Below are 26,499 nucleotides of genomic sequence, written 5' to 3' on the forward strand. Positions count from 1 at the left end.
AGGCATTGGAAAGATTCTAAAGATGAATAAGCTACATAATACAAAAAAGTACAAGGACACATGTGTTCAGAATGTAATGATGGCTTCAGCTAGGCATAGACCAATCAGAAGAAAACTGGACAGTCAGAAAGGATATCATTATTACACAGTAGTGGTACATGTGGACTGAGGAATTGGAACTCAGTTTATGGAAGAAAATAATCAATGCTGAGTTAAGTCATCATGCATATAGGCTTTGGAATCAAACAGACCTGAATTAAAGTCAGACTCTCACACTTAGAACTATTTGCATTTGGGTAATTTATTTAACCCCTCTCAGCTTCAATTTTCTCATCTGTACAATGGGGATAATGATGGATGCTGAAGTAGTTACAAGGATCAAATACAGTAACATATTTACATACATTACACTTATGCACAGTTTCTCACCCATGACAAACACTTTCCATCTGTAAACTATTATAAAGAGAAACAGGCTGTAAAAAGTTGAGACTTCAAGAAGAAACTAGCATTTGAGCTTCTAAAAGGATGTAGGTTTAGATATGGGTAGGAAAGGGTGTAGGGAGGACAGAGAATGCAAGAGAAAGAGTTTTCAGGCACAAGAACAGGAGGTGTACAGATTCAGGGAATGCTGGTAAATGTACAAGAAGAACAAGAAGGTTGGAGCATCAGAAGGAAAGGGAGTGGTTCCCTGACTTTGAACACCCTGGAGATGCTTTTGGAGTTTTGGGAAAATACTTACTGCAACCTGGAATATTTATCAACTGTATTGCAGAGGGTGAACTCCTAAATTAAAGAGAAAGGGACCAGGTATCAGTCAGTCTGTCCCTTGGAAAAGTAAGAGCTATTTGAAAACTGCCTAGGCAAACATGGGCATGAAAAAAGGAGAAAGGGCAGCCAAGGAAGTGATCCAATCCCATATCTTTCTACTTGCAGAAGTTAGCAAACTGTCTACAGGTGCCTACACTGTGACGTTGGCCACAGAATATTTCCTTATCTCTTCTTTTGATTTTGTTATAGACTTTGCAGTGCTTAAGTAATTTGGTTTGAAATAGTCTTTCTTCCTCATGTGATGTGCTTTCAGTCACCTCATTAATTTTGATTTTATGGTCAGTAAAGTTTCTGTTATTTCTGCAAATTTCATATCTGGTTAGTCTTTAGGATTTTTTGCCTTTTTATATTGTTTTCACAAGTACCCATCTTTCAGCATTTGCCATTTCTTCCTTCCCTTCAACTGGAGCCTTACTATTTCTGCAGATCTTTCCCACCCATGCCAACCTATATATTTTTCGTGTTCTAATCTCCTATGGACCTTATTAATCATGTTTGTCATTGACCTTTATATCACATACATAATTCTTAGATTTTAGGTGAGTAAATAGGTTATGTATCTTTCTATTCCATTAAATCATAATCCTCCCACCATGCTATTTATTCCACAAATATGATCTAAGCATGTCCTTTGTACACGACACTTCACTGGGATTATGTATAGAAGAGTAAACGGCCATACTACCTGCTATCATAGACCTTTATTATAATACGATGACAGAAATGAGATGTAACTAAATGAGATAATTTCAGATAATGATAAATCCTGAATGAAATTAACCAGATGATGTGTTAGGAAGAGATTGTTAGGACGAGGCAGGGTATGTTAGGGCATTCAGGAAAATCCTTTTGTGGAACCTATGTTTTGAATGAGACCTGAATCATCAGGAATAGACTATGTCGTGATTCAGGAGCAGTTTCTTTTGGACAAAAAGAACAAGTACAGAAGTCCTGAGGCAAGGCCAGGCTGACCTGTTTGAGGAACACAAAATGGTAGGTAAGACTGGAACCCAGTAAGCAAGCAGGTAGTGGTGCAGAGGAAGAAGGAAGTGAAACCATGTAGGTCTGGGTGATGTACACAGAATTTGGATTTTAATGTAAGTGAAATGAAAAATCAGCGTACACTTTTTAAAAAATGTTTTTTTTTTTTTAATTTTGAGAGCGCACAAGTGGGGAAGTGGCAAAGAGAGGGGGACAGAGGATCCAAAGTGGGCTCTGCACTTACAGCAGCAAGCCTGATGTGGGTTTTGAACTCACAAACTGTGAGATCATGACCTGAGCCGAAGACGGACACTCAACTGGCTAAGCCACCAAGGTACCCCAAGACTTTTAAGCAGAAGATACACATAGTCAGACTTCAGTTTTCAAAAGATCCCATTAGCTATGGGATCCTTTGGAGCAGGGGTAAAAAATCATTAGGAGCAAGGGCAAAAAATAAGTCTGTTAAGATGTCATTGCTAAAGTCCAGCTGGAAATTTATTTTGCTTCACACGAGGATCGCAGCAGGGGTATCAGAGGGAGGTGTATGGATTGTGACACCTGTTGAAGGTCATACAGATAGTCATGACAGGATTCGCTGATGAATGTGAATATCAGAGGAAGAAGAAGGGACAACTTTAGAATGAATCCTCACTTTTTTCCCAAGCATTTGAGTGGATTGAGGTACCATTGCTGAAAAACCAAAAAAAAAAAAAAAAATGTTTTTAATTTTAATTTATTGATGTGTTCTCATCTGAAAAAAAAAAGGTGTTTTTTTTTTTCAAACTGAAACTAATGATAGTCCTTTTTAAAAGGTGTACAACTTTTCCAAGTTATGCTGATGGCTATGCAATACCTCCCAACTTTTTTTTTTCTTCACAATTCCTATAGTATATGTCAGAAGTTGGCAAAACTTTTCTGCAAAGGACCAGTTAGTAAAAAATTTAGGCCTTGGGGGCCATACTGTCTTTAGCCATAGGCAGTTTATAGGTGTATGAGTGTGGCTGTGTTCCAGTATTGTTTTATTTAGGAAAAACAGGTGTGGTCTGAAGTTCCCCCACCCCTCTTACACCTGGTCATAGGATGATATCCTGAACAAAACTCATATATGCTTCTAATTATACTACTCATAAAACATATTCAACTTAGGAATAGAGGCTACACAAAAGAATACAAAACCAGTTTTATGTTTTGTTTTGTTTTTTAGAGTCATTTTATTTTCCTTGTTAAGAATTCCGGTGAGCATCTGACTGTGTTCAAATACTCATCCCTAGGCTTTGCACTGAGCATGGAGCCTGCTTGGGATTCTCTCTCTCTCTTTCCCTCTCTCCCTCTGCCCCTCTCCCACCTGCCCTCTCTAAAATTTAAAAAAAAATATTCATCCCCAAATGTACAAGGTATAGAATCTCGAAATATGATCTGTGTGCTTTGATTAAAGGATCTCTCTGTTTTCAAACCTCAAGAGAAAAATGGAGGTTAGGAGGCCTTTTAAAATTGAGTGACAGAGGTGGAATATTTATTGTTATTTTTAATTCAGCTCAATTATTCCAAGTGGCTTTTCATTCTCCTAATTTCTTTTGGAAAGTACACGTCCTTGAAAGGTGTCATCTGAATTCAACAATTACTTCCCCTTTGCAGGGGTCAGAGCTAGTTACTGTCTGTATCTCACAGAAGAATACAACCCCTATGTTCTAAAGGTTATTAATATTTACTCCAAATTGTGATGTATTGAAGTCACAGCTTTTATCTCGCCTCTGAGGTCCTGATAACAAAAAAGACAGGAAGATCAATAACCACATGATGGGTAACTAATTGCTTTTGCTTCAACCTGCAACCTTCCATCCCTCTCAGAGCTCATTCCAAAGTCCATTTGACAATCTTGGATATTGTTTTCAACTGTGGCTCTCAACAGTCTGGATTCCAAACTGAGTTTGAAAAATATGTTGATACCTTTTCAGTCGATAATGTGTTACACATACGTATTCCTCAGTACTATCCATACAGAAAATTTATTAGAGGTAGTGAGGTGATTATCAAGAAATGGAATTTCTTTTTGCTAAGAGTAATTATCTATTAAATGGTATTTAATTACTTTGGGGGGAGGTATGTTTGTAATGGTGACTATTGCAGTGACTGTTGCAAAGTCAAACTTCTCATCCAAAAATTGTTTATTTAGCACCACTATTTTTAGCTAACACTTTCTCATCAATAACCAGAGGCCGCATTCTCATCCAAAGGCTTAACAAAATTAACTTATGGAATCTTTATAGCTCCACAAGGTGGGTTCTCCTATTCTCTAAATTGAGACACAGAAGCTTTATGGTAAAAAAAAATTCTGGATTTGCTTCTTATCAAATTTATGCCCTTGGACAAATTTATTAATCTCTTTGTGCCTCAGTTTTCTCATCTATAGATGGGAAATAACAATAATGCCTTCCTCACTGGGTTATAAGTTAGAATTTTAAAGCTCTTAGAAGAATGCCTGGCCCACGTTAAGGATTTTTAACTACTAAGATAAAGCTAACTTGACCAAAGTCACAAAGCTAGTAATAGCAGGAACATTATTTATAAGATGCTATGAAGAATACAGAGATGAATCAACAGACTGGAAGATCTGGCATACGTGTATCCGAACAGAACATTTTAATGGCATTTAAATGCATTATAGAACATTTTAATGGCATTCAGTCTGTTTTTTCCTTTTAGCATCATATTTCTATTTTACTGAGTAGGGAATAAATCTCCACCCATGCAAAGTGAGAGAGAAATTGCACCTTTGCCAGTCAGTTTATATCTACTGGTGGGAAACACTCATCTTTGAGCTAAGAGGCAAACAGTTCCCCCTTATCCAAAGTTTTCTGCAGATTCATTACCCTCAGTCAACTGTAGTCTGGAAGCAGGTTATCTTTCTGTTGTATGTCAGGTCAGCAAAAGCCTAACACCGCATCACAATGCTGACCTCATTCATCTCACTTCATCCGCTTACTTAGGCATTTTATCATCTCACATCATCATAAGAATAAGGGTGAGTACAGTACAGGAAGGTGTTTTGAGAGAGACCACATTACAGTATGTTATTACTAGTTATGGTTGTTAATCTCTGTTTCTTTTTTTTTTTTAATGCTTTTTATTTTTGAGACCAAGAGAGACAGAATGTGAGCAGGGAAGGGGCAGAGAGAGAGGGAGACACAGAATCCGAAGCAGGCTCCAGGCTCTGAGCTGTCAGCACAGAGCCTGACATGGGGTTCGAACTCATAAACCCTGAGATCATGACCTGAGCCGAAGTCAGATGCTTAGCCAACCGAGCCACCCAGGTGCTGCTATCTCTGTTTCTAATTTATATATAAAAATTTATCATAGGTAGGTATATACACAAAAAGAAAACATAGTATTTATAGGGTTCAGTATTAGCTGCAGTTCTAGGCATCCACTGGGGGTCTTGGAAGGTATCCCTAGTGGATAATGGAGGGCTGTATATGAGTTCATTCTACTTTATGTTGTTTGCAGTGTTTGCATTAATTTACAACTACATTGACAACTTCCTGTTGAGAATGTGCTGGGTGGAAAATTGTAGAGAGTAGTTTTACAAATAAATCAGTTACTTATCATTTTTCTATTAAAACATTGATTATGTTTTTGCTTAGTAACTTTTAAAATTGTAATAACTTCTTACCGACCACTGAGCATTAACAGTATGGCTATTCATAATTAAGAGTTTTTGAAGGCCATTTACATTCCTATGGTTATAGGTATGTTGCTTCATGACCCACATCCTCAAACACAGTATTTCTTGTGCATTTTGATGGGTGATTAATTTTAAAGTGGACGGAGATAACTTTTGCAAAAGTGCACATTTATTCTTTTCTGCTCATCTTGCCCAATGGCTGCCCTCAATTTTGATCAAAGATAACCTTCTCGCTTTTTCTTAACTAGCAGTGTTTTAATATTTCATCATCTTATATTAAACACTTGATTATTCACTTTCAATTCGTTTCACTTTGAGCCCAAAGTTATTTCTTAGCTAGATGAGAAATTTAAAAAGGAGGTAAAAGAAAAGCTGTAAGAGAGAGTCCCAGCCTATCTGATGAATGGAGCAAGAAGTGTTGAGTTTGTATCTGTCTCAGGAATGCGTCTTCTTTGGTTGATTAGCCTTCTATGCCTTGGCTGCAGTGAGAATGTTTTTTTACCAAACTACTAACACAGAAAGCCAACTGAAAGCCTCTTAAAGATTTCTCGCTTATATCCATAAAATCCTATCCTCAGATGTGGACAAATTGATGGAGGTGGTGTTGGAAGTACAGCCTAAGAGATTTAGTTAAGTCAGGAGATACTTTCTGCATAGAATGAAATGGCCCTGTATATTGAGAACTGAGTATTTGATGTGGCCATTGCCTTAGAATCATTTCCTTGTTGCAAGTCCTTTAAAAGCTTTCCGGAATAAAGCCGATTTGCTTTCTTGGAGTCTTGTACTTTTAATGGGTTTCATGCTGTTACAAATACTCAGACAGGACTTCCCTTTCAATTCCCTGAAACGTTAGATTGAGACAATTAAATTCCCTTTGCGAATCTTTTGGAAGTAATCTGGAACTAAGAGAGTGGGGAAATAATTGCTATAGATCAGTGGGCCTCTAAGTGTGGTCTCCTAACCACAAGCATTAGCCTCACCTGCTAATTGTTAGAAATACAAATTTTGCAGCCTGACCCCAGCCCTACTAAGTCTGAAATGCGTTGGAGGTGGGGCCCAGCAATCTGATGTACTCAGGTCACAAAGAAATGCATGCTCTTCTGTGAAGTCTGTGAAAACACCATTATCTGTGATTCTGATTTTTGACTCTTTAGCACGCTTCAGAGTGAACCATTATTTCAGTAAGTATGAATCTCCCCAAGCCAATCATCCTCTCAGCATAAAACCTGCCTGGCATTGTCACACATTATTTTCTGATGTGACCACTACCTATGTACCTACCAAATTATACCAGTATTTGTCTCTCTCATTTCCATCAAAACATAACCCCTTTTTCACCTCTCCTTAAAACATTCATAAATACCTTCAGTGGTTCATTCTTTCTAACGTGTTGTTGTAAGTGCTGTTTCCCCCATTAGGGAAAGAGCTTTATGGATTTGTTGGTGTATTCAGTCAAGAAACAAGTAGTCTTCTCATATGTTCAAGGTGAGGGGATGGGCTATATTTTGTTCCCATCCCTGCTCTGCAGGGCAAGTGCATTAAACCTACTCTGAGCTTCAGTTTTATTACCTTCAAAGTGGGGATGCTAATTTCTATTGTTAAGTATCTGCATATTGCTTATTATGTATCAGACATCTGTTTTAAGCTCTTTATAGGAGCTAATCAACAAATTCTCACCATCATTTAGTGATGGTGTATAGGCATCATTTTTATCTCCATTTTGCAGACAAGAAAACTGAGGCAGAGAAATGATACTCACCCCACGTCCTGGTCCTATATGTGATAAAGCTGATAATCCAACATTCTGGAGCCCAATACTAGATGCTGGATCCCAATGCCTACACTTCCTAATCTGATGTTGTAGGTAATGCATATACTTTGACAGGGCCTGACATGGACACCTTTGATATTGGGTTGCTACTTTTAACCTACTTTAAGAAACGTGCAGTTCTGTGGAAGGAGAAAAACATGGAAACAAAATCAATAAAATGTTATGGGTGTGCATTGGTTTCCTATTGCTAATACAACACATTACCACACACTTGCTGGCTTAAAACAACACAAATTTATTATCTTGCCATTTGGGAGGTCAGAAGTCTGAAATAGGTCTCAGTGGGTTAAATACAAGGTTTTGACAGAGTTGCATTCTTTCTGGAAGCTCTAGGGGAAACATCATTTCTCTGCCTTTTCCAATTCCTAAATGTTACCTGCTTTGCTTGTCTTTTGCGCCCCCTGCATCTTCGGAGTGGGCAATGACATCACTCCAGCCTCTTTCATTGGCACACCTTCTCTAACTATAAGACTTCTGTCCCCCTCTTCCACTTTTATGAACCCTTGTGACCACATTGAATAACTTCCCCCATTTCAAGATTTACAATTTTAGTCCTATCTGCAAAGATCCTTTAGCCGTGCATGATAACACATTCACAGGTTCTGTGGAGAAGGATGTAAACATCTTTGGGGAGGCCTTTATTATGCCTACCACAATGCATTTTACAGTATATTTGCATACACACACGTACATGCTTGCACACACAAGCAGAAGACAGGGTGAGGGAAGTCAGGAAAGCTTTTTGAAGAAGTCGTGCTTGAACGTAATGCTTAATCTTAAATAGGTTTTTAATGAGTCCAATCGAGGAGGAAGGAAAGGCAATTTCCAAGACCCTCCGATCCTTAAACAGTCATGGCACAGTTAGGTTGCAGGGTAGTTCCAGTGACTGGAGGATTGGGTTCCATGGGTAGCAGTGTGTGGAGTTGAAGCCAAAATGGTTAGTAGGGTCAGATAATCAGTGTCATTGAATGAGAAGCTAAGGCATTTGGCTTTTATTGGCCGACAATAGGCTTCTTTTCCTATGAGACCCAGTAAGGTACATATGGTAAACACTCAGTAAATACCATTGATTCACAAACTATACAACTGAATAAATACAGAGGTTATTACACAGTTTGGTCAGGAAAAATAAACCTGATAACTCCTTCTCTGTTCTGAAAGCAATATCTGATTTGAGCATTTCATTGATCTGCCTTATGTTCCCCTGGGAAGCAGAAGAGCATTAATTGCCCCTGAGCTGCCTGCGCAGACTTAGTTACACATTCTGGTTAGGAAACCACTTGGATTTAAAGGAACTGTTGCTCTCCCAGGCCAAAAGGTTCTGTCTGTTGGTGAGGTACAACAGTCAGTTTGGAATTCAACGCATATGATGCACGTTCCACCCTACACCTTCATGCACCCTCACAGAGTAATATGTTAGCCTTTGATCCAAAAGTAAACAGGACTCTGTGAGGCTGAGACTAGGTTGTTCACCAACCCATTGTTCACCAACCCATTGGGTGTGTTCTCAGGGCTCACTTAGTATTAAAATCACATTCTATCGCCTCTCTCTGTTGATATGCTTGTCTGAGTGCAAGCTGTGCCCTATGGCCACAGAAGTAATAAGAAAAATCATCGATTTCATAGCTTCTTCCTACAACAGGCTTTAAGTTCTGTGGTTGTGTCATCATGGCAGCTTGAAGCCTCAGGAGAGGGACGGGCATTATCAATCATGCCCCAAAGAAAGGGAAGAGGACATAAGATACAGACCTGTGACTTCTCCAAGAATTACCTACTATTAGTTCATTGCATTTGCTTTCTCCAGACTGACTCATCTCAAGAATGTCTCAACATGTTGGCATTCTTACATTTTGTCTCTTGTCCAAAATTCTTCCCCTTGGTAGAATCAAGGGGTAGAGTGGAATTTCTAAAGTTGAACCATCCTGGTTTCAGCTTTCTACTTAGACTTTATAAATAAAGCAGCTCTAAATAAATAAAGGGCTCCCTTTTTCAAAGAAAATAGCCATTCTTTTTTCATTTGTTTATTCACTGATAGCACATTAGCTGAGTTCCTACTATATAGCTGGCGCTTTGCAAGGTACCATTAATATTGCAATGCATGAGATAGGAGCACTGTGCCTGCTTTTATGGAACATGTCCAGGTAATGGGGGAGCTAGACCTTGGCAAAATAAATAAATGGATAAAATAGTGACTGCTCATAGAGTGCTACTCAAGGGCTGGCACTTAGAATGCTTTACTCTCTGTAGATCCCCACAACTCAGTGAAGTGTAGGTGATTCTGTCCTATTTCAACCAAATTATCAGAAGTCATAGAGTTCTAAAGTATTGGAGCCTGGATCCCATTTTCATGGCTTACCTTCTTATGGTCAGTGCTCAGAAGAAAATCACTGGGTGCCCAGGGAGCCTGCCATCAATTAAGGTTTGACACTTCCCCAGAAAACCAGAAACCCACAGCCTAAATCATGACAACCAATTCCGTAGCCAGGCTGCATGTTGCATTTCATCACCATGGTAATGAGATGCATTTCTCACTAACCTCTCCCTAGACCTCCCCAGATCTCCCATCCCCGGGGGAGCTCCTTGAAGATCATTTATGAAAATCAGCAGTAAGCACCAGTGGCCTTTTGAAACCTCTCAGTGAGTGCTTAATGCAGTAATTGTTTACTCTGATTTGTAATGAGAGAGAATAACCTGGTGATGTTAGTGACTGATTAATTTTCCTGCATGTATTCCAGAGCAGAAGGCACCTTGAAGAGCGAGACTCATTTTCTCCCCCTGCGGATTACCCTGTCTTGATTCATGCAACCACACTGTACCCCACCGGCACACCTCGGATCACAGCTTGCCTTGGATTTGCATAATATGAAATTGCTTAGCTAAATTATTATCACATGTAGGATCTGTTATCACTTTCTTACCTCCGAACCGGTGAAAATGTTGCCATGGAACCACTAGTATAAAGGAAGATGTCTGTGGGTTGCTGGTTCATTCAGAGGATGAATGGACAGAGTTTTATTTTTCCCCTTTACAACAGACACACGGAGAGCAGCTAGTATTTACGGGGCTCAGAGTGGCCATTTTGAAATCGCCAAGAAGGAATATAAATACTGAACAGATGTAGCAGGTTATGGGATAAATAAGACAATGAGGCTTCTATGAAATCAAGCTAGTGTGTTCGGGGCAGGAGGAATTTCTCAGATGTGTGTATGTGCCTTCCTATTCAGAAACGGCTTGTTTACACCAATTGGGCTTTTGTTACAGGGCAGCATGTGTGATGTTGGAGAACTGAGGCCTTGTAAATTGGCCCTTACCAGCTGCTTTGTCTTGTCTTCTAAATTGCTTGAAAACCTATTAAGATATATGACCCACATAAAAGTAGGACCAGAGGGTTTCTGTATCATGGCCCTTGGGGATCAGATTTTACTTTATCGCCCATTAATGCAGAAGGGATTTCATCCGTCGGCTTACCTTCTCCCACCTCCAGGGGTTATAAAAATCCTAAAGATTAGCCTCTCTAGCATATTAGCAAAGATGTGAATACCTAGACAGCTGTTTGACAGACAGATATGCAGGGATTTAAGAGATAGATGCAACGTGGGTCATGGGGTAGAGATATACCAAGTTTGTGGAGAGCTGGTTGGCCCGAAAGGGCCTCAAAATATTAGACAATTAGCCCCAGAATTAAAAAGATGTGAACAGATCTTTGTTACTAACTTTCTAATGAGGTGGCTGTCCTTTGTTTTTCTTACAAAGCAGGAAGGCAGTCTCACATCCTCTGGGCATCCTGTTCAAGGCATCTTTGCTTCCAGTGTTGATTTCTGTGGCCTGGATCATGCTGCTGTCACAGCTTCTTAACCAAGTTTACACGTTGTGTGTGTTCAGGATGAACCACAATGCCATCTTGTTTCACATGATGACAGGAAGCTAAGTCTTGCCATCTCTATTCAGGCAGGAGAAAGGAGGTTTCAACTATGAGCTTCTGTATTTCTTTCATTCATTCATTCATTCATTCATTCATTCATTCATTCATTTTAGAGACAGTGCGTGAGCAGGGCAGAAGGGCGAAGGGAGCGAGAGACAGAGAATCTTAAGCAGGCTTCACGTTCATCATGAGGGGCCTGATGCGGGACTCGATCCCACAACCCTGGGATCGTGACCTGAGCCAAAATCAAAAGTCAGACGTTCCACGGACTAAGCCACCCAGGTGTCCCTGAGCTGGTGTATTAATTAATGAAGGCAAATGGCACCAACTGCTGGCCTGCTGGCTGGGTTAGACCTGGCAGCATGTTTTGTTGGGCTTGTGCTGTATTTTAAAACTGTTAAATTTCCAGTGTATATAGATCGGGAGATTCCACCAAAAACAACAGGTTTCCTAAGTGCTTTTGACAGCAGTCTTCACTGTTCCCTGTGATTATACGCACTCTTGCTTCATTCCTTTATGTTACTTCCTGGCACCCGTGAACATTTCAGTTTTTCATAGCAGAGTATGCCAACTGCATTGTTCTGGCTTTTTCTCAGTGGTCGTGCCTGAAAACTGTTGATGGGTCCATCAGCCCTCTATTCCACTCTTATCTACCCCTCGGGGATCACCCTCAACCTCATCCCCAGGCTTCTCTGTGCCTCACTATCCCAATTTCTGCTGCCGCCCCGGTCTCCCTTCCTTTCCCAAGGACGCCACGGAGAGTTAATAGAAAGGGTTTGTAAGATGCTCTAAGCTCTCAGGGACAAATGCACCACTGAGGCCAAACACATTGTGTTGTTCCTGTTTGTATGGGTGGTTTTCATCTTGCCTCTGAGAGCTGGTCTGGGGCTTCCTCCCTCTTTGGCTGTGTTGTCTGCTCTGGGATCAGAGGAGATGCAAAGCACCATCGCTCCCTCCACCCCTTTGCCTGCCCCCCCCCCCCCCCCCCCCCCCCCCGCCGTGGCACAAGATTGGCAGCCCTGACTCTGCAGCCTTGCATTTATTAGTCGGGAGATGACTGTCCTCCGTTTATCTGTGACTGGGCTCTGCTTAAAGAGGGTGGCTTCCTGCCAAAATGAGATGCATGCCTAATGAACTTGAATGCTCAGAAGCCTGGGTCTCACAGAATCCCTCCACATTAGCCTGCAGCCACTGGAAAAAGTGGAGAAGATTCCAGAAGGTTAATATTGATTGAGTTAACCTCTTGAATTAATTTTCCATGCACATAACTCCACTCACAGAATTGCAAATCCTTATTTTCTAAAAACCGTGCATTAGGAATTGAGATGGGCACTTGCTAGTCTCACCTTTTCTAGTAGAATTATAGTTTGTTTCTTGTTTCTCTTTCTTTCTTTTCTTTTTTTTCCCATGAGAAAAAGACAAGTATCAATGTGTGCAGAAATGTGGCAGCAGTGGGGGAGAGTGTTATATTCATTTCTAATCTTGAAGCAATTCTTCTTTTGTAGGGAGGGAAATGAAGCTATTTTGAGTTTCTAATCTGGAAGTGAATGCTAGGTTCAGAGTCCACAGTTGTGCCTGTATCAAAGTAGGAAATTGGAAAAACAGAGAAATAATGGCTGCATAGATTTCTGAGCTCACCTTGGCTTCTCAATCCCATGGAAGATTAGGTGGTAGGAGCAGAATGAGTCCTCAGATTGAGTGATTTCAGGCTGTGTAATACTATGTTATGGGCTTTGTGGGGACACAACTGACGGTTTGCAAAATATAGTGGCTGCTAAACCCAAGTGTCTGAAAGATGACAGATCACAGCCTGTCCATTGGTGACCCTGAAACGACAAAGCCAGAGCAGCCACCCGGCCCCATTGTTAACTCTTTGATTTACATGTGGGAGGCTTCGCTCATCTCATTGGCAATAAAGTCGCGATAATGTGGTCCCTGACCTCACCGGCACACCCAATAAGCCCCTTTTCCCCCAGTGCATTAGCCACACACCAGGAGGAAAATTAGTGCACTGAAGCAGGGATTTGCCAAATGCGTTCCCTGGGGAGTAGAAAGAGTTAATGCAATTTTCCAACCTGCCTAATTTACTCCAAGAGGGTATTATGTCCTCTGAGAGAATTGTAGTCAATGTGTGCCTGCAGAGAAGCGGGGGGAGCAAATTTAGGGAAAATACATAAATGATTCCCAGCCCTTTCCCAATATCACATTACAGTACATTTGCATATAACTTTTCTTAGCCTACAAGTGCTTTGACATTCCGACAGTCTTTCAAAATAGATTCAATTTTTTTTTCCTTTCTATTTGCAACCGCCTGTGGGGTATAGAAGAAAGAGCCCAGAGAACCAGCACACCCTAGTTACAGTCTTAGCTATGCGCTATCTTGTTGTGCCTGAGCTGGTCACTTCTCAGCTTTTTCAACTGTAAAATAAATAGTTTGAGTCAGATGTTTTCTAAGGGTCATTATGCTTTTATGATTTAGTGCTGTAGATGTTTGTAAATATTAATGCTTGGAGCACCTCTTTATCACAACATTTTTAAAATGCATGTAGCATCTTTTCTCCTCATTACTCAAGGCACTACCTAAAACAAATTTATGCGTTCCTCCCTCGTGGAATACTTAAGAACAAATGAAGCTGGTGAGGCTGCCAGGTCACATTTACCAGCAGCTCACGCAGCATAATTGGGGCCACCTCTAACTGCAACCACATTTGAACTCTGAGAAAGGTTTGTGGCCCACAGACCTGGCCACTCGTGACTTCTGACTCTTTTCATCTCCCATTATATTCTGATGAGTGACCCTGGTGCCTATCGGAAATCCTCAGAACTTAAATATATCCAAGCAGGCAGGTAGAATCTTTAAAAGCTGACTCTAAAAATTTTTTAAAAGGGGGTGGTGGCGGCTATAATTGTAGCACCCGAAGCTCTCTCTCAAAAATGGGAAATTTCACAAGCTTTTCCAGTTTTGTGGGTGAGAGCAGGATAAACAAGGAACCAAAAAAAAAAAAAAAAAAGAAAAGAAACTTACTCATTTTGTTTTTCAAAAAATGAGTAAGTTTTTAAAAATTTTGTACTAAGTCCAAGATCTAGTTTTCTGCAGTTGATCCTTGACGTTCACTTTGATATAGTAGCCATAAGCCACATACAGGCGTTGAAATTTGGGTGAATTGAATTTATATAAAATTTATATAAAATAAAAAAGATCGGAGCGCCTGGGTGGCTCAGTCGGTTAAGCGGCCAACTTCGGCTCAGGTCATGATCTCGCGGTCCGTGAGTTTGAGCCCCGCGTCGGGCTCTGTGCTGACAACTCAGAGCCTGGAGCCTGTTTCAGATTCTGTGTCTCCCTCTCTCTGACCCTCCCCCGTTCATGCTCTGTCTCCCTCTGTCTCAAAAATAAATAAACGTTAAAAAAATATTAAAAAAAAAAAAAAAAGAAAAAGGTTCTCAGTCATACTACACAGTTCAAGTGCTCAATAGTCTCACATGACTAGTGGCTACCATATGGGACAGTGCAGATATGTAACATTCCCACATCACAGAAAGTAATAGACAGTTCGGAAAAAAAGTGGATGAATGTTTAAACCTTGAGGAGCTCTTTGTTATGTTTTTGTTTTTATCTTTCCCATTTAATCGTTCATTCAAAATATATTAGTTTAAAGGTGGTGTGCTAGATGTCAAAAAAAATTATCCCACCTTCTGAATCTTTATTGTAGATTAGATGTTATGCAAAGTACTTCCCAATACATTATCTGGATTTTTCCCTTTGAGCTAGATACGTTATATCTGTTGTGCAGAAGAGATATCTGAGGCCCAGGATCACACAGTTGGCCAGTGCAGAGCTGAGATGCATAAACAGTCTTTCAGATTCCAAAGCCCATGTTAACCTGTGATAGAAACGGTTTCTGGAATATTCTCTATAAAAAATTAACTTTCTGGACTACAGGAGCAGCAGCAGCATTTGTGAAAAATGATCGAGCTTTCATTTTTATTTTTTTTTAAATCATTTTGGAAAAGATTTTCTTTTAGTCCAAGAACCTAGGGTTTTAATGTACGGATCACTTCCAAGTCACGTTAAGACAGAGCAGGAGAAAAGGCGCCAAAGAAAGAAAACAAAAGGCAAGCATACATAAGTAACTCAAACATTTGTATTTCAGTTGTGTATTTGTAGTCATTTTGTTTGGAGCTGCTGTAGACTCCAGTTTAGTCTCCCTGAGCAGACAGCATCCTTCCAGGTAGAAATAAGTGTTAGGTACTTGTTATGCGGTGCCTTCCTTCCCTGTGAAGCAATTCAGCTGAGAAACGAAGGATTGCACTTGAGACTTTATACATTTTATCCCTTGGCAACCCACTGCAGTGATATTACAAACATTGAGGCTGTTAGACTAATGGGAGTAAATATTGTTAAAGCTGTGAAAGATGCTGTAAAATATTCACTCATTCGCGGGAGAACAATTTACTGAGCACCCGCCCTGTGCTAGGCACTGTGCTGGAGACAAGCTCTGAAAAAAAAAAAAGATGTCCTGAAAATCGGATCCTTTCACTGGAGGAGCTCACAATTAAGTAACAGATGTGGACTGTTATATTAGTAACTATAAAATAATACAATCACTAGTGTTGGTAAATGTTTAACCAGATTTTCAAGAAAACATCTTTGTATCAGGCACAGTTGCCATGATGCAGTACCACGACCAGTATTAAGTTACCAACATGATGTCATAGAATCTGGAGTTGGGAAGAGAATGGTTAATGTAAGCAGGACTCATCAGCCCCAGCTTACCATTTATTGCATTGTATTATAATGTTATATTTATACATTATAGCGTACTGTGGATAATGCCATGTTAGTATTCTGGTTAGAATAAGCAGGTATCCTGAGCAGTGCTTTTAAGGTTAAACACCGCAAGAGATCCTGAGCTTGTTAATGGTAGAGCAGAGATTAGAAATGAGACCGCTTAACTTCTTTCTGTTTTTAAATGTTCATTTGTTCATTTTGAGAGAGTACATGCATGCATATATAAATATATGTATGTAACATGTAAAATATGATAAATGCAAAGTAATCTAAAATCATATAAGATAATGCCATGTTAAGGTGATATAAGCTATTAGTTAAAAGTTTGGGTTTTAGGGCACCTGGGTGGCTCACTCAGTTAAGCATCTGACTTCAGCTCAGGTCATGATCTCGTGGTTCGTGAGTTTGAGACCCACGTCAGGCTGTGTGCTGACAGCTCAGAGCCTGGAGACTGCTTCATATTCTGTGTCTCCCTCTCTCTCTGCTCTTCCCCCGTTCACGCTCTTTCTCTCTCTATCTCTGTCAAATAAACAAACATTAAAAAAAAATTAAAACAAAAATTTTAGGTTCTAGGACAGGAGCAATGTGACCTTAAATTTCAGCTTAACTACTCATAGGCTGTGTGGTTTTAGTAAATTACTTCGCCCCTCTATGCCTCAGTGTTCTTGTCTATTTAATGGGAGAAATGCTCGTACCTATCACAGAGGGCTGTTGCGAGGAAAAGCCTAGAAATCCCTAGTACCTGATTCATAGTAGGTCCTTACTAAGTCCTGACTTCATGCGTGAGGGAGTGATTAGCAGCATCGCTGGGTAGGAACTAAATGGTCCTGAGGACCTAGAGAAAGGAGAGATTAAGTCATTGTAAGTCAGCCAAGGTAGCACAAGAAGACAAAGTGTTTGAAATGGCCCTTGCAGGCTGAGGAGGATCTTGCCAGGCACTTAGAGAAGAGAAGCTCACCCCGGGTCGGTGCAGTGGCAGGAGCAATTCTGTTTGTGGTGGTGGTGCTTCTGTCAGATGACTATTGTGCTTTGAGCACATCTGCCTTCTTTCCCCTCAGACAACTAGGACCTGCCACGCATCTGCTTCTGCTGTTACTCCTGGAACGCCAGCTTCCTCGGGACCCACTGAGCCACTCAGGGTGACAGCCACATATTGCTAATCCTTCCTGAGGACTTTGTGAGTACTTCTATGAATAGCTTGCACTTTTTTGCCAACAGCCTTTGTTTACCGAAGCCCCAGAAACTGGCGAGGGAGACGTATTAATGATGAGGGCCTCGTTTCTATTGTATTTTACTGAAATTCCATTTCAGCTGCAGAAATGCCAGATGCCTTCCAGTGAAACATAATTTCTTGAAGTACACATATTAAAGGACATCATATTTCATCTTGCCATGCCTGTGGTTTATCCAAACAAAGGAAATGGGTTGTTACTAAGGAAAGCATAACTCAAAATTCCAATTATGACTGTTAAATCACATGTGAAATTACTTTTAATAATTAAAAATAGCTCTCCCCACTCTGCAGTCCTAGCCCGATATTACGTCTGGTGCCATTTTAAGGAAAGCTAATAATCCCTAGGAAATCCTAGTGACCTTAATTGTCTTCATATCCACCCTTCAGTGACCTTTATCGCTTAGATGGTGAAAATCTAAAATAAATGATACTAATATATCTGATGTGCAACTGCATCAAGTTCATTCGTTTTGTGCATTTGTTATGTTTCCATGACACTATTTCCTCTGACGAGGTGAACACGCTTTGTAGGGAGTATTTATTATATCTCTTTCTTAAATTCAAATTTGAAAGCAGCGAGAGGAAAATGTCAACGAGGAGATCATCATTTGGGGAAGAAGTGAAAACCACACAAGGAAAAGAAACTGAAAAGAAGTGGAGCTAAAGAAGAGAATCAGTCATTATAAACTCCCCTGGCCAAAGGCCAGTGTTGCACAAAAAACGGGTAAGAGAGCAGCCAAACCTATTTCCAGAAGCAACAAAGTAAACATTTGTGGAATAATTCCTTTGACAAAAGATCCTAAGGTTCTAAGAGAGCCCGTAGGTAGCACCAAGGCCGGACTACCTCCTGGCTGTTTATCATAAGAGCCGGTTTTTATGTCTACATCTCCTATCCAGGAATATTCTTAGAGTCAACCCCACAACTGGTTCTCTAGGGACTGCACGTGAAGTGTACGCATGCCAAATTTCTTCTTTCTCATGCTTCAAATAAGTGGTGTCACTTTCATACCATTACAGGCTACATTTCCGTCATTTTTCCTCAACAGCACTGCAAGAGCTGCTCTTCTGTCTATTCATGTAATTAGTCATTCGCTTATTCATTCAACAAACACTTCCTGGGTGTATATTATGTGCTTGGACTGTATTTGTTTGCTTGTTTTTTAAATGTCTGTTTTGGAGAGACAGAGTACAGGTTGGGTAGGGGCAGAGAGAGGGGAGGCGGGCAGAGGATCTGAAGCAGGCTCTGCGCTGACAGAACAGAGCCCGATCTGGAGCTCAAACGCATGAACTGTAAGATCGTGACCTAGCCAAAGTCGGAGGCTCAACCGACTGGGCCACCCAGGAGCCCCTGTATTTGCGTTTTTTGTTTTCAGCTGCTAAGTTTGAGAGTCACTTGGTATGCAGCGGCAGATAGCTAATAACACCCATGCTGTGCTAACTGCGAGGCCCTGTTCTTGAGAAAGAATCTCTCACGTAGTAGACAATCAACATTTGTTGGATATATTAACAGATGGAAAGGTGGTGGAGAAAAACTCCTTAATTTTATTTAAAGCCATTTACAACTAAGAGTAGCTATAGTTTCACTGCAAGATTAAAAATAGAACCAATTACTAAAAAAATTACTTTACAAACTATGGCTACCATGTAATCGATATCACATACATGAATACTTAATTCAGCCTGCGCCTTCTTTCCTATTTAAGTCCCAAGTTTCTTTGGCTTAGCAAAGGCAATGAGCAGGAGGGAATTTGTCTAATTCTCTCTTAAAGATCTTTAACTTCTATTTGCAGGTGTTTTTGCCTTCTAATCTTTGTCTCTGTTGTTTCCCCAGCCTTTGTCACGATAACAGATGTACTTTTTGTATTCTTTCAAACCCAGCCATTTTGGTTAAGAAGGAAAAAGATTTAAATCAAATTGTGGTTCATTTGTGGTACTCTCCACAGACATTTATAACTGACAACTGAATGCATCAGTTGCTTTAAATAGCCTGACTCTATAGTCATTCATAACAAAAACAAAGGGGCTGACTGATGAACAGTTCTCTGGAGTTGGAGGAAGGTTGGAATACTTTAGATTTCCAATTTAAAGTTTCACAGAAATCTCTGAAACGTGTTTGTATTATAGACCCTGGTTCAAATTTTATAGCTGAGGGCAACTTTTGACCCAACTGGTTGACTCTGACTTTTTTCAATATGTTTTTCCTCTGTGAACATCTTTGATGACTTTTCAGACATTTGCTTCTGTCTACCAAAGGCTCATTTTTATTAACAGTGATAAGTAGCCTCCATTTTATCTGCATGAATTTTATGATAGGCAAAGACACAATAAACCTTGTTTGAAATGTGTTTCATGTAGGAAGAATATACTTACTCTTTGTAACCATGTGGGCCTTTAGCTGCCAGTTTGCAATGGGGAGACACTTTGAAAAATGTACGTTATTTTGTTTTAATGATATTTTATGCTCATGATTCTCATTTTTGTGTAGATAAAACAGGGCATCATTAAGAGCAGCACCATTGTGATATCTTGCAGTGTTGAATTCTCTGAGCAGGATATGTTTAAGCCTCAGTAGTTTTTGACCATGAATTCACATTTAAAAAAAATACATTCAGGGTTAGGAAAACAGCAGGTGCAAAGGGAGTTGTAACTATCTCTTTTTACTAGGAAGGAAAAATAAAATTGGCAGGAATAGACTTGTTCATCTTCTGCACTTCTATTCTTAATGATAATTATATGACCAAGCAATACACATTAGCTATGGCAGTTGGGGGTCTCAAATTATATAGCATTATTGGCACCATCCCACAAATAGAAAGCAGAACTGGAAAAAAAATAGAGGCATTAGATTTATTTATCATTGATGAGATGTAGCAATGTGAGATTAGCATTCTGCAGTGCACAGAGGCATTAAATTCTATGTAGCACAGGGTTTCCTAATGGCAGCACTATTGACATTTTGGGCTGGATGATTCTTTGTTCTGGGGACCTGTTGTGCGCAGTGTAGGATATATGTGCAGCAGTATCCCTGGCCTATACCCACTAGACGCCAGTGGCATCACCCCAGCCCTGACAATCAAAACTGTGTCTAATCCTTACCAAGTGTCCTCTGATGGGCAAATGAGCCCTTGCTCCCTGCCCTGAAAACCAATACTTCAGAGGGGTACTTCAGAGTAAAAATGCAAGATACAGACAAGCTTAAGACCTACACTATGTCTGTCAGAAATATCCCCCTGAAAGGGCACCCAGTAGCTTGACCAGGCGGAAGCAGAGACTCACACAGCTGGAAGAGGCCGTGGGAGATAGGTAAGCCATCTTTATTTATTGAATCGGACCCTGAGAACCTGGAAGGGTGTAGATTGGCTCAACGCCACACAGCTGGTTTGGGACAGGCCTGAAACTTGATGTTTTCCTACTTGTACACTGTCTTCTTCCTATCTGAACCTAACTCAGCCTCGATAAAGCTTGGATTCAAATATTAATTTTGGGCTTGCCTCTTAATGAACTGGGTTTACTTTGTCTTAATCCATGGGAAGGACCAGTGGTGCTGTAAAGAAAAAATGTTACCCCTACCTAGGAAAATTGTCTACCCCTTCACTGGAGTGAATAATGAGGGATCTTGAGGTTTAATTTTGTGTTTTCTCTGTTAAATCATTCCTATAACTATGCTAATGATGTAAGTTTAAAGACTAAAACTTTGAAGTGCAGCCTATTCAATATGAGTATACAGAATACAGCCTTATTGCCTGGGTTCAATCACTCACTCTCTATGTGCCCATGGACGCATTAGATAACTTCTCTAAGTCTGAGTTTTTGTATTTGGGCAGGGGATGGCCAGAGGGGATAATTGAACGTAACTCATAAGGTTGACATGGAGACAAAAAGCAATGACAGGCGTAAAGAAGTTGAGCATATCTTCTAGTATACAGAAAGCGTTGCCTAAATACAAGTGCTGTTTTTGTTGGTATTGTTGTTATTAGTAGCACTAGTGTTGAATCAAATGATTTCCGGGGCGCCCAGGTGGCTCAGTCAGTTAAGCGTCTGACTTCATCTCGGGTCATGATCTCGCGGTTCATGAGCTCAAGCCCCGTGTCAGGCTCTGTGCTGAGAGCTCAGAGCCTGGAGCCTGCTTCGAGTTCTCTCTCTCTCTCTCTCTCTCTCTCTCTCTCTCTCTTTCTCTTTCTCTGCCCTTCCCCTGCTCACGCTCTGTCTCTCTGTCTCAAAAATAAATAAACATTAAAAAATAAAATAAATCAAATATTTCCAAATAAGCTAACTGTGCATGGAGAGATGTGAGTACTATTCTTTGTAAAGCACACATCAGAAAGACTAACTGGGAAATTAAGGTGTGTGAGTAGGGAGAGTGCTCAGTCCTGGCAGGACTGAGAAAAGCTGTGTGGAAATGTCCAAGAAATCCTATTCTGAGAAAAGGGTTTTAAGATAACAAGAAATCTTCAGAATTATCACAGTTTAAAATAGAATTTTCGAAGTTAGCTTTATTTTGATGCTGAAATAAGACAAGTTAACATAAGTCTGTATGTTTGAATGTGATTTGTTTTTTTTTTTGTTTTTTTAATTTTATCTACTGAGTGACTCCTATATGCCAGGCATTTTCGTCTCCACGGCTCACAGTCTTCACCAAGTGAAGTTAGTAACAAGACTCAAACGCAATGCAAACCACCTATTATCTTTCCCCTCATCGTTTCAATAACCAAGAGACTCTGGGCTGTTAATGAAATATAATAAAGGATTCCAACATGAATTGTGGTTGGAAAAGAGATGGGAAAATGTCATGTCTTCTCTGTGAATACTTTGAAATGAAAAAGTAAATCGTATACACTTTGGAATAATTTCAGAAGTTTCTTGTTACCTCAGACCATTTCTGGTCATTAAAAAAGACAATATTGTTGGCTCCAGTTAGTCTGTTGGCACTGTGTTTGTGGGGATATCTAGGCATGTAATTTGGTTGTGTTACTCATTAGGCTTTATCGGTATCCATTTGAGTTTTCTTGGCTTTTTTGGGAAAGTTTTGTTTTTGTGTGTAAAATATACACCCAATGTTTTTATTTTGGTGCCTCAGCAGGTCTTAAGGATGCCTTGACACTGTATTGTAAGAACCTAAAATGCTTCGCTGCTCTTATATATACAACGGTGAGGAATACATTATTTAATATTATTTTTAATCAAAAAATTTTTGATGTTTATTTTTGAGAGACAGACAGATAGACAGATTGTGAGCAGGGGAGGGGCAGGGAGAGAGGGAGACACAGAATCTGAAGCAGGCTCTAGGCTCTGAGCTGTTAGCTCAGAGCCCGACGTGGGGCTCAAACTCACAACCGTGAGATCATGGCCTGAGCCGAAGTTGGACTCTTGACAGACTGAGCCACCCAGTGGCTCACCCACATGTAAAGCCACCTACTTTACATGTATGCCCCTATTTTTAATTTGAAAAAAGGAAAAAATGGAATATTCACCATGGTATTGAAATGAGCAACAAGTGAAATCCTGCTGTTCACTAAGCAAAATGTCCTACTTCTCTGCATAATAAATAGCAAATCCTCATTGTTTGTCCTCTGGTTGCTCATTGTCCTGATAAATTCTCATGTGGAAATAAATTAATTCATGCCCCCCTTTAAAGGAGACAGGAGAAGGGAATAAAAAGAGCGCTGGATTGAAGTTAAAGGAGCCTGATCTAACATATTTACTGGCTGTGTGAACTTGGATAAGACAGGGTTTGAGTCTGTAAAATGGAATTAAAACTATCTATCCTGCCTCCTTCTGAGAGTCACATTGACAATCAGATGAGATAACATATGGGGACTATGTTGTAAAATGAGCAGCATGATGGGAGGGTGAAGCATTACCAGGAGGGACGAGGGACATCGACACTGCGCCTATCACCAGGGTTCAGGCATGTCTGAGCATGACTGCTGAATGGTGGGGCCGTTCTCCCTGGAGTCTGTTTGCCTAAGAGACCTGGTGCCTGCTTCAATAGAAGTCATAATAAGAGAAGCCTGTGGCAGCCATGACATTCTGGAGCCAGTTTCAAAATAAAATAAAACAAAACAAAACAAAACAAAACAAAACAAAACAAAACAAAACAAAAACATCAACCAAAAAACAGTTTTGCTCTCTTGAGAAAGCATATGAGTGTGAAACCAGTACAGGAGCTGTGCTTAGATTTCTCTGCTGGCTCTTCCTCTTTGACCTCTTGTGTAAGTCACATGGAAGGAGGGTCAGGGGAGCTCTAAGGAAAAATGAACAGATCCTACAGGATATTTGGAGAAGCAGCAGGTCTTGGAGACAGTTTATATGGAGTGAAACTCTTCAAGTAGGAAGAGGCATTCTCCCCATGTGCTGTGAACAGAACATCATTCACCTTTGACAACTCAGATGATGCGACAATTCATCATTGGCATGGCAAATACCTGGCATTGCAGACATTCCAAGGTCATTACTAAAAAGTGGCGAGCATCTGTGCCCGGCTCTGGCAGCCACCAAACCTATTTCAGGTGGCACAGCTCCCAATTACCAGGGGCTGCCGATCTCCCAGCAACTACCCTTTGTGTAGCCCTGGTACCCATGTCTGGGCTCTCGGTGGCTATCTCTCTCCTATGTGAGCCTCTTCCTTCTTCTTGTAGTCTGTTTTCTAGGTTTGATAACTTATTCAGGCAGACACTAAAATTTGCCTTACTCTAAAATTAAATTTGATCTAATTTAAAATATTGAATGGGGGGGGGGGTGCCTGGGTGGCTCAGTGGGGTAAGCCTCTGACTCTTCATTGTGGTTCAGTCATGATCTCACAGTTCTTGAGTTCAAGCCCTGCTTCAGGCTGTGCACTGACAGCACAGAGCCTGCTTCAGATTCTCTCTCTCTCTCTCTCTCTCTCTCTCTCTCTCTCTCCCCTACTCATGAGCACGCGTGCTCTCTCTCTCTCTCAAAATAAATCAATAAGCTTAAAAAAAACCCATAAAATATTGAATGAAGAGACAGATTGAAAGTCACAAAATACTCCTCACCTAATTATCCCAGTTCTAGAGACAGTCCAGAGAATTGGCCCTGAAATTGTGTGGTTGTGCTTCAGTTCTTGCTCTTACTGAAGATGCTTTGCCTGGTGATTCTTTTGATTCCCAATACAATGTTAGTATTCTCTTAATACTTTCTGCTGAAAAGAACAAATTTCTTTTTTTTTATGTTTATTTATTTTGAAGAGAGACAGAGACACAGTGACAGAGCATGAGTGGGGGAGGGGGAGAGAGTGAGGGAGACACAGATCTGAAGCAGGCTCCAGGCTCCAAGCTGTCAGCACAGAGCCCAACGTAGGGCTCGAACTCACGGACCAAAAGATCATGACCTGAGCTGAAGTTGGACACTTAACTGGCTGAGGCGCCCAGAGAAGAACTAATTTTTGTTGTTTCAAACCAAATGAAGTTTAACAAGTGATTGGATAAAGAGGTGATAGGGCTTAGACTTTAGCAAGTGAGAGGAAAAGCTAGTATAATATAAGTTATTTGGTCAAACATTATTCTGGATGCTTCCGTGAAGGTACTTTTTGGATGAGATTGACATTTAAAATGGTGATCTTTGAGTAAAGCAGATGACCCTCCCTAATGTGAGTGGGCCTTGTCTATTCAGGTGAAGGCCCAAGAGAACAAACAATGACCTCCGCGAGCAAAACGGAATTCTGCTAGCAGAACACTTTTGGGCTTGGACTGCAACTCTTCCCCAGATCTCCAGTTGCCCACCTACTCTTCACACTTTGTACTTGGAACCCCACAATTGCATAAGCCAATTCCTTAAATAAAACTGTCTTTGTACACATCTTGTTGGTTCTGTTTCTTTGGAGAATGCTGACTAATATATGCACTGTTACCTCACTTTGTGGCATAGATATCAAGCCCCTCTGAATTAACAGTTCTCACTCTTACTGCTGTAAGGTAGGTAAGGATCAGCTGATGCCAAAGAGTAAGAATATTAAAAAATAAATTGGAGATTTTTAAAAAATCCTCAGCCTCCCTTATCTCTACAGCAGACTGGGATGTGAATTGTTTTTTAATGTCTATATTAGTTTCCTATTTTTGCTGTAGCAAATTACCATAAATGTATTGGTTTAAAACAACACAAATGTATTATCACTGCTCTAGAGAGCAAAAGTCTAAAATGAGTTGGCAGAGCTGTGTTTCTTCTGGAAGTTCTAGGGGAGAATCTGTTGCCTTGTCTTTCTGCTTCTAAAGGCTCCCTGCATCCCTTGGTTCATGGCTTCTTTCCACAATGACTCCAACCTTACCTGTGTCATCACATCTCCTTTTGATTCTGACACCTGCCTCTTATGAGACCCTGTGATTACGTTGGATTCACGTGGATAATCCAGGAGAATCTCCTCAGCTCAGGATCTTTAATTTCAACATGTTTGCTAAGTTCCATGTGCCATATATGGTAACTTATTCACAGGTACTGGGGATTGGGACATGGTCATTTTGGGCAGGGATATTACTTTCCTTTTCATAGAGCCACACATGGGAATGTGGTCCTAATGGGTGTTATGGCTCAGATAAACCTTGAGAACGATTTTTCTGGAAGCCAAAAGAGAGACAATTCACTGATTTCTTTGTCGATATTGTCTTCAAAAGTTGGATTCAAGAGCTTCTTCTCTCCAGACTTGGGGTAGAAGTAGAAAAACCAACCCAAGGACAGAAGATATGTCACCAAGAGCGTAAGAATGCTCACTGATTCCTGGGAATAAGTGCACAAGCATAAGTGATGGAATCCTTATTCATGTGGAAATTAAATTCTTTGGGAAGGAGAGAAATAGTAAGCATACAATAAATTGGGATACATTTTGACAGTGGAACTGAGTGAATTTGCTGGGAAATTAGACATGGGGAGTGAGAAGAAGGGAGAAATCAGGACTCGAGCCCCCTGCTGAGTCGGGGAGCACCTGCTGAATGGATGATGCAGCATTAGGCCCTGCAGAGACTATGATGGCAAGGTAGAGACCAGATCCTCCCTCAGTGATCAAAGTTCGGTAAAAGGATAAACTCAAAAGGCCAAGAACACACATGGAAGTACTGTCTTGTTCCACACAAGGAAGAACCAACCAGGGGGCAGTACACATTTGTAAGGATGCTTAATCAGTGCTCACCAGAGAAATGTAAATTAGCTTTATGACTTTTTTCACAAAACTGGAAAAATTAGAAGACTGGTAATAAAAATTAACAGTGTGGTGAGGCTG

The 26,499-nt window shown here is 40.5% G+C and overlaps 1 long non-coding RNA gene across 1 annotated transcript in view; it reads left to right on the top strand.

Annotated features, from left to right (window-relative positions):
* The window catches only part of LOC111559444, a 370,022-nt gene extending 344,934 nt beyond the window's left edge, over positions 1 to 25,088 (top strand). The window contains exons 6-9 of the long non-coding RNA XR_006593914.1: positions 17,095 to 17,213; positions 17,844 to 17,994; positions 22,348 to 22,418; positions 24,903 to 25,088. This is a non-coding gene — a long non-coding RNA (uncharacterized LOC111559444). The remainder of the gene's footprint in view (positions 1 to 17,094; positions 17,214 to 17,843; positions 17,995 to 22,347; positions 22,419 to 24,902) is intronic.
* The last annotated feature ends 1,411 nt before the right edge of the window (positions 25,089 to 26,499 follow it).

This window comes from Felis catus, chromosome A2, assembly GCF_018350175.1.
Source record: "Felis catus isolate Fca126 chromosome A2, F.catus_Fca126_mat1.0, whole genome shotgun sequence".
Lineage (NCBI taxonomy): Eukaryota > Metazoa > Chordata > Mammalia > Carnivora > Felidae > Felis > Felis catus.